The following is an 8157-nucleotide window of genomic DNA, read 5'->3' as shown; positions in this document are numbered from 1 at the left end:
TCCATTGGTAGTGGTGGGGGTGACTGTGGGAGTTGACTGTCACTGTTCATCAAGTGGGGCTGATGTACAGTGGATGGGAGAGGGAGGGCAGTATCTCGTACACCAATAGACCTTTGGGCAGTGATGGCTCCTGCTTGGGTTATATGCTGTGTTTGCAGAGGAATCGCCCAGGAGCCCCAGCCAGAGGAGAAACTGGAAGAAGTGAACCTGAGCAGCCTGGACATCCTTGTAAGCAGAGATGAACAGTCCACCGCTTTCTGTCGTCTCCATGACTGTCTGTGAGTGAACAATTATGGCACTCTATTCCTCATCCGTACCACTCTAGTTTTCTTCCACCATTCTCCTGCTGCTCTCTGGCCCTGCTGTATCACGGCATGCAGTGTCACTGTTGCTCCTTAAGGAAATGCTCTGTGCATTACCCCAGGTGTCCACCCAGTGCCACTGTTGCTCCATGGGGGAAATGCTTTGTGCATTACCTGGATTAGCCACCCAGTGTCACTGTTGCTTTATTTGGGAAATGCTCTGTGATTACCCGGGGTGGCCACGCAGTCTCATTTTTGCTTCATGAGAGAAATGTTCTGTGCAATTACACTGAGTGGCCACCGGGCGTCACTGCTGTTCCACAGGGGAAAAGCTCTGTCCATTTCCCCGATTGGCCATCTAGTGTCTCTGTTGCTCCATGAAAGAAATGCTCTGTGCAGTCGTCCAACTGGCCGCCCAATGTCACTGCTGCTTCTTAAGGGATTACTCTGAGGGTACTGCAGATGACAACACAGTGTCACTGTTGACAATGGGGGAAATTCTTTGTGCATTACCCCTTGTGGCCACCTAGTTAGTCTTGCTCCCTGAAATGCTTTGTGAATTACCTGGATTAGCCACCCAGTGTCACTGTTGCTCCCTTTGGAACTACTTTGTGCATTACCTCGAGTGGCCACCAGGTGCCACTCCTGCTCCCTGAAAGTTTTCTTTATTACCTGGATTAGCCAACAGGTGTCACTGTTGCTCCAGTAGGGTAAGGCTTTGTGCATTACCCAAAGTGGCCACATGGTGTCATTATTACTTCATGTGGGAAATGCTCTGTGCAATTACACCGAGTGGCCACCTGGTGTCACTGTTACTGCCTAAGGGAAATGCTTTGTGCATTCCCCTGACGGGCCACCTGGTATCACTGTTGCTCCACGAGAGAAATGATCACTCAGTTTCTGTTCATCCAGTGGGGCTGATGTAGATGGGATGGGAGAGGGAGGCAGGGATGAGGGCAAGATTTCACACACCAATAGAGATTGGTGTAGTGATGGCTCATGCTTGGCTTTTGCAGCTGCGCTTGCAGAGGAATTGGCCAGGAGCCCCAGCCACAGGAGAAGCTGATACAAGTGGACCTGAGCAACCTGGACATCCTTCTAAGCAGATATGAACAGTCCTCAGGTTTCCGCCTCCCAGATAATTGGCTCTGAGTAAGAGGTCAGTGCTTTGAATTCCTCATGTGTGCTCCCTCTAGTTTCTTCACGGGCCGTGTGCTTCCTCGTTGGGTAGGGGCTCTGTGGTATCAAGGCTGCGGAGGGGCCAGAGTCTACTCTGCAGAGTGACTATGTCGGGTGCTGTTAAGGGGGCCAATACAGGGAGGAGAAAAGGGAAAGAGACCTGAACCCTGATTACAGGGCAGTCACATTTTCGTTAGTAAAATATTCCTCCTTTACACAAGGCGGGGGAGGAGTCCCCAGTGTGAAAAGATCTGGAAATGAACAGGTAAGGGAGGGATCCTGCTGAGTGTCCCCTTTCCAATCAATCCTCCATCCCTCAGCGACACCCTTCCCGACGTATCTCCTACCCCACCAAGAAAATGACAACTTCGTGCCCCCTAACCTTTAAAAGAAAAGACCCCTCTTATTTGTGAGGCGATCCTGTTAGTAGGGTTAGGTGCACCCACGTGCCGGCTCTGAATACCACCGTATCTACCTACAACATCTCAACATCAACACATTTCAGAAAGGACCGCCACATCAATCTCTTCAAAGGTAGCCCGAGGAATCTCCTCTCTTTATCACCAAAGAGACACAAGGCCAGGAATTCGGACACAACTAACGGAGCTGTCCGAATCCCTGCAGTTGGCGCTCGTCAGTCCGACAGTGTTCTTTCTTGTGCACAAGAAAACAAAGGGTGAAAGTTGTGGTTGGTTGAGCGGTGTAAATTGGGCAGGGCAAAAGGACTTGAGGAAGGATTACACGGAAGTGAGGGTCCGAAAGGAGCCCCCCAACTCCCCTGTTCATTTCCAGACTTTGTGACGTTTGCTTGGTTGGGCCATTTCTTGGCTTTTTTGAGAAAAGGGGCGAATTTTCCACGGCCTCCGCCATCCCCTTACAGCCGCCCCTTCGCCACACCATGTTCCATCTGACCGGGATAGGTCCCGAGTAAGATTTCACTTCAAATCTCAAAAATGCCAAGTAGAAATCATTCTGTGGGAATTTACTGTGACTAAGAGAAACAGAAGTTCAACCCTTCTCAAGTGCTGGAGGGTCGGGGGGAGTCGCTAAGCCACAGGCACAGAAAGGCTCCCCTAGCTTAAGCGTGAGAGGTATAAGACCTTACACCTTGGTTACAGGGCAGTCATTTTGCCGAGCCTGTCAAAGTGACCTGTTAATTTGCATGGCAAAGGAGACCGAAACCCTCCTTACAGGGTGGTCCTTAAGCCTGGGGTCTTCCAATGGGCCAGAGCGAAAAGCGCTGTAAAGGAGAGACCTCCGTTCCCTCAGAAATGGGTGGTGTCGTTGCCCAGCGAGTGCCAACGGCCCAAGAGGAGTTAGAAAGGGGAGACCTGCACCCTTCTGACAGGGAGAGGTCAACGGCACGGGGCATTTTAAAGGCTAGGTCCTAAGGAGCTCAAACCCACAGAGACCTCAACCCTTTTTAAAGGGGGTTTGCTCCGCCTCAGCTATGGAAGGGATCCATAAAGCATTTTGGTTGGTAAGGAATGGACCTTGATCCTTGTTTACAGGGAGGTCCTTTTACCGGGCACCTGAAGGGGGATTAAGCCTGTGAGGAGAAGTGTCGAACCCGATCCCTCGGTACAGGGTGCGGTGTGTGCTGTGTGTGCGGTGTGTGCAGCCGTTGGCAGTGGCTTTTTCTTCCCTTTTCCTGCAGTTTCTTTGGTGCTTATGTCATCTTGTTCATTTTGTCCTTTGAGTTGCTAGAAAGAGAGAGGGAAGCGGGTTAGGTGTGGCTCAGTAGAGAGCACGCGTACAAGGTAGATTCAGATGACATTGGCAAGGTACTCGGCCCTGCCGGAAATTACCCTAATTCCTTCTTTTCGGCACCGATCTCTTTCAGAACGGATGAGAGCTTGCGGCAGAAGGCGGGTCCAGGTGGATGCAGAGGACGCGGGCTTTGACTTGGCTGAGTGCGTGAGTGAGGAGGGCACGGGACAGCTAGTAGGACAAACCCTGAACCCTCTCAAGAGGCTGGTTTCTAGAACTACCTTCCAAATGGCAGTGTTACCTTGTGAAAGACAGGGAAAGACCCACACCCTAGTTAGAGGGCGCTCACTTTGGACCTTGGCATGAAGAGGGCCAATGTAGGGAGGAGAAAAGGGAAAGCGACCTGAACCCTGATTACAGGGCAGTCACCCTTTTTTTAGTAAAATATACCTCCTTTACACTGTTGGGGTGGGGGAGTCCTGAATGTGAAAAGATCTGGAAATGAACAGGTAAGGGAGGGATCCTGCTGAGTGTCCCCTTTCCAATCAATCCTCCATCCCTCAGCGACACCCTTCCCGACTTACCTCCTACCCCACCAAGAAAATGACAACTTTGTGCCCCCTATCTTTACCAGAAAAGACCCCTCTTACTTGTGACGCGGTCCTGTTAGTAGGGTTAGGTGCACCCACGTGCCGGCTCTGAATACCACCGCATCTACCTACAACATCTCAACATCAACACATTTCAGAAAGGACCGCCACATCAATCTCTTCAAAGGTAGCCCGAGGAATCTCCTCTCTTTATCCCCAAAGAGACACAAGGCCAGGAATTCGGACACAACTAACGGAGCTGTCCGAATCCCTGCAGTTGGCGCTCATCAGTCCGACAGTGTTCTTTCTTGTGCACAAGAAAACAAAGGGTGAAAGTTGTGGTTGGTTGAGCGGTGTAAATTGGGCAGGGCAAAAGGACTTGAGGAAGAATTACACGGAAGTGAGGGTCCGAAAGGAGCCCCCCAACTCCCCTGTTCATTTCCAGACTTTGTGACGTTTGCTTGGTTGGGCCATTTCTTGGCTTTTTTGAGAAAAGGGGCGAATTTTCCACGGCCTCCGCCATCCCCTTACAGCCGCCCCTTCGCCACACCATGTTCCATCTGACCGGGATAGGTCCCGAGTAAGATTTCACTTCAAATCTCAAAAAAGCCAAGTAGAAATCATTCTGTGGGAATTTACTGTGACTAAGAGAAACAGAAGTTCAACCCTTCTCAAGTGCTGGAGGGTCGGGGGGAGTCGCTAAGCCACAGGCACAGAAAGGCTCCCCTAGCTTAAGCGTGAGAGGTATAAGACCTTACACCCTGGTTACAGGGCAGTCATTTTGCCGAGCCTGTCAAAGTGACCTGTTAATTTGCATGGCAAAGGAGACCGAAACCCTCCTTACAGGGTGGTCCTTAAGCCTGGGGTCTTCCAATGGGCCAGAGCGAAAAGCGCTGTAAAGGAGAGACCTCCGTTCCCTCAGAAATGGGTGGTGTCGTTGCCCAGCGAGTGCCAACGGCCCAAGAGGAGTTAGAAAGGGGAGACCTGCACCCTTCTGACAGGGAGGGGTCAACGGCACGGGGCATTTTAAAGGCTAGGTCCTAAGGAGCTCAAACCCACAGAGACCTCAACCCTTTTTAAAGGGGGTTTGCTCCGCCTCAGCTATGGAAGGGATCCATAAAGCATTTTGGTTGGTAAGGAATGGACCTTGATCCTTGTTTACAGGGAGGTCCTTTTACCGGGCACCTGAAGGGGGATTAAGCCTGTGAGGAGAAGTGTCGAACCCGATCCCTCGGTACAGGGTGCGGTGTGTGCTGTGTGTGCGGTGTGTGCAGCCGTTGGCAGTGGCTTTTTCTTCCCTTTTCCTGCAGTTTCTTTGGTGCTTGTGTCATCTTGTTCATTTTGTCCTTTGAGTTGCTAGAAAGAGAGAGGGAAGCGGGTTAGGTGTGGCTCAGTAGAGAGCACGCGTACAAGGTAGATTCAGATGACATTGGCAAGGTACTCGGCCCTGCCGGAAATTACCCTAATTCCTTCTTTTCGGCACCGATCTCTTTCAGAACGGAGGAGAGCTTGCGGCAGAAGGCGGGTCCAGGTGGATGCAGAGGACGCGGGCTTTGACTTGGCTGAGTGCGTGAGTGAGGAGGGCACGGGACAGCTAGTAGGACAAACCCTGAACCCTCTCAAGAGGCTGGTTTCTAGAACTACCTTCCAAATGGCAGTGTTACCTTGTGAAAGACAGGGAAAGACCCACACCCTAGTTAGAGGGCGCTCACTTTGGACCTTGGCATGAAGAGGGCCAATGTAGGGAGGAGAAAAGGGAAAGCGACCTGAACCCTGATTACAGGGCAGTCACCCTTTTTTTAGTAAAATATACCTCCTTTACACTGTTGGGGTGGGGGAGTCCTGAATGTGAAAAGATCTGGAAATGAACAGGTAAGGGAGGGATCCTGCTGAGTGTCCCCTTTCCAATCAATCCTCCATCCCTCAGCGACACCCTTCCCGACTTACCTCCTACCCCACCAAGAAAATGACAACTTTGTGCCCCCTATCTTTACCAGAAAAGACCCCTCTTACTTGTGACGCGGTCCTGTTAGTAGGGTTAGGTGCACCCACGTGCCGGCTCTGAATACCACCGCATCTACCTACAACATCTCAACATCAACACATTTCAGAAAGGACCGCCACATCAATCTCTTCAAAGGTAGCCCGAGGAATCTCCTCTCTTTATCCCCAAAGAGACACAAGGCCAGGAATTCGGACACAACTAACGGAGCTGTCCGAATCCCTGCAGTTGGCGCTCATCAGTCCGACAGTGTTCTTTCTTGTGCACAAGAAAACAAAGGGTGAAAGTTGTGGTTGGTTGAGCGGTGTAAATTGGGCAGGGCAAAAGGACTTGAGGAAGAATTACACGGAAGTGAGGGTCCGAAAGGAGCCCCCCAACTCCCCTGTTCATTTCCAGACTTTGTGACGTTTGCTTGGTTGGGCCATTTCTTGGCTTTTTTGAGAAAAGGGGCGAATTTTCCACGGCCTCCGCCATCCCCTTACAGCCGCCCCTTCGCCACACCATGTTCCATCTGACCGGGATAGGTCCCGAGTAAGATTTCACTTCAAATCTCAAAAAAGCCAAGTAGAAATCATTCTGTGGGAATTTACTGTGACTAAGAGAAACAGAAGTTCAACCCTTCTCAAGTGCTGGAGGGTCGGGGGGAGTCGCTAAGCCACAGGCACAGAAAGGCTCCCCTAGCTTAAGCGTGAGAGGTATAAGACCTTACACCCTGGTTACAGGGCAGTCATTTTGCCGAGCCTGTCAAAGTGACCTGTTAATTTGCATGGCAAAGGAGACCGAAACCCTCCTTACAGGGTGGTCCTTAAGCCTGGGGTCTTCCAATGGGCCAGAGCGAAAAGCGCTGTAAAGGAGAGACCTCCGTTCCCTCAGAAATGGGTGGTGTCGTTGCCCAGCGAGTGCCAACGGCCCAAGAGGAGTTAGAAAGGGGAGACCTGCACCCTTCTGACAGGGAGAGGTCAACGGCACGGGGCATTTTAAAGGCTAGGTCCTAAGGAGCTCAAACCCACAGAGACCTCAACCCTTTTTAAAGGGGGTTTGCTCCGCCTCAGCTATGGAAGGGATCCATAAAGCATTTTGGTTGGTAAGGAATGGACCTTGATCCTTGTTTACAGGGAGGTCCTTTTACCGGGCACCTGAAGGGGGATTAAGCCTGTGAGGAGAAGTGTCGAACCCCATCCCTCGGTACAGGGTGCGGTGTGTGCTGTGTGTGCGGTGTGTGCAGCCGTTGGCAGTGGCTTTTTCTTCCCTTTTCCTGCAGTTTCTTTGGTGCTTGTGTCATCTTGTTCATTTTGTCCTTTGAGTTGCTAGAAAGAGAGAGGGAAGCGGGTTAGGTGTGGCTCAGTAGAGAGCACGCGTACAAGGTAGATTCAGATGACATTGGCAAGGTACTCGGCCCTGCCGGAAATTACCCTAATTCCTTCTTTTCGGCACCGATCTCTTTCAGAACGGAGGAGAGCTTGCGGCAGAAGACGGGGTCCAGGTGGATGCAGAGGACGCGGGCTTTGACTTGGCTGAGTGCGTGAGTGAGGAGGGCACGGGACAGCTAGTAGGACAAACCCTGAACCCTCTCAAGAGGCTGGTTTCTAGAACTACCTTCCAAATGGCAGTGTTACCTTGTGAAAGACAGGGAAAGACCCACACCCTAGTTAGAGGGCGCTCACTTTGGACCTTGGCATGAAGAGGGCCAATGTAGGGAGGAGAAAAGGGAAAGCGACCTGAACCCTGATTACAGGGCAGTCACCCTTTTTTTAGTAAAATATACCTCCTTTACACTGTTGGGGTGGGGGAGTCCTGAATGTGAAAAGATCTGGAAATGAACAGGTAAGGGAGGGATCCTGCTGAGTGTCCCCTTTCCAATCAATCCTCCATTCCTCAGCGACACCCTTCCCGACTTACCTCCTACCCCACCAAGAAAATGACAACTTTGTGCCCCCTACCTTTACCAGAAAAGACCCCTCTGACTTGTGACGCGGTCCTGTTAGTAGGGTTAGGTGCACCCACGTGCCGGCTCTGAATACCACCGTATCTACCTACAACATCTCAACATCAACACATTTCAGAAAGGACCGCCACATCAATCTCTTCAAAGGTAGCCCGAGGAATCTCCTCTCTTTATCACCAAAGAGACACAAGGCCAGGAATTCGGACACAACTAACGGAGCTGTCCGAATCCCTGCAGTTGGCGCTCGTCAATCCGACAGTGTTCTTTCTTGTGCACAAGAAAACAAAGGGTGAAAGTTGTGGTTGGTTGAGCGGTGTAAATTGGGCAGGGCAAAAGGACTTGAGGAAGGATTACACGGAAGTGAGGGTCCGAAAGGAGCCCCCCAACTCCCCTGTTCATTTCCAGACTTTGTGACGTTTGCTTGGTTGG

The 8157-nt window shown here is 51.3% G+C and overlaps 1 long non-coding RNA gene across 1 annotated transcript; it reads left to right on the top strand.

The window, feature by feature from the left end:
- The first annotated feature begins 47 nt into the window (after positions 1 to 47).
- LOC135978668 (uncharacterized) lies at positions 48 to 7296 on the top strand. Its single transcript, XR_010596046.1, has 4 exons — positions 48 to 278; positions 1319 to 1461; positions 5278 to 5351; positions 7231 to 7296. It is a non-coding gene; the product is annotated as an uncharacterized LOC135978668 (long non-coding RNA).
- The last annotated feature ends 861 nt before the right edge of the window (positions 7297 to 8157 follow it).

This window comes from Chrysemys picta, unplaced genomic scaffold (assembly GCF_011386835.1).
Source record: "Chrysemys picta bellii isolate R12L10 unplaced genomic scaffold, ASM1138683v2 scaf378, whole genome shotgun sequence".
Classification (NCBI taxonomy): domain Eukaryota; kingdom Metazoa; phylum Chordata; order Testudines; family Emydidae; genus Chrysemys; species Chrysemys picta.
The sequence above is the reverse complement of the archived record's forward strand: the minus strand, read 5'-3'. Positions and strand labels throughout refer to the sequence as shown.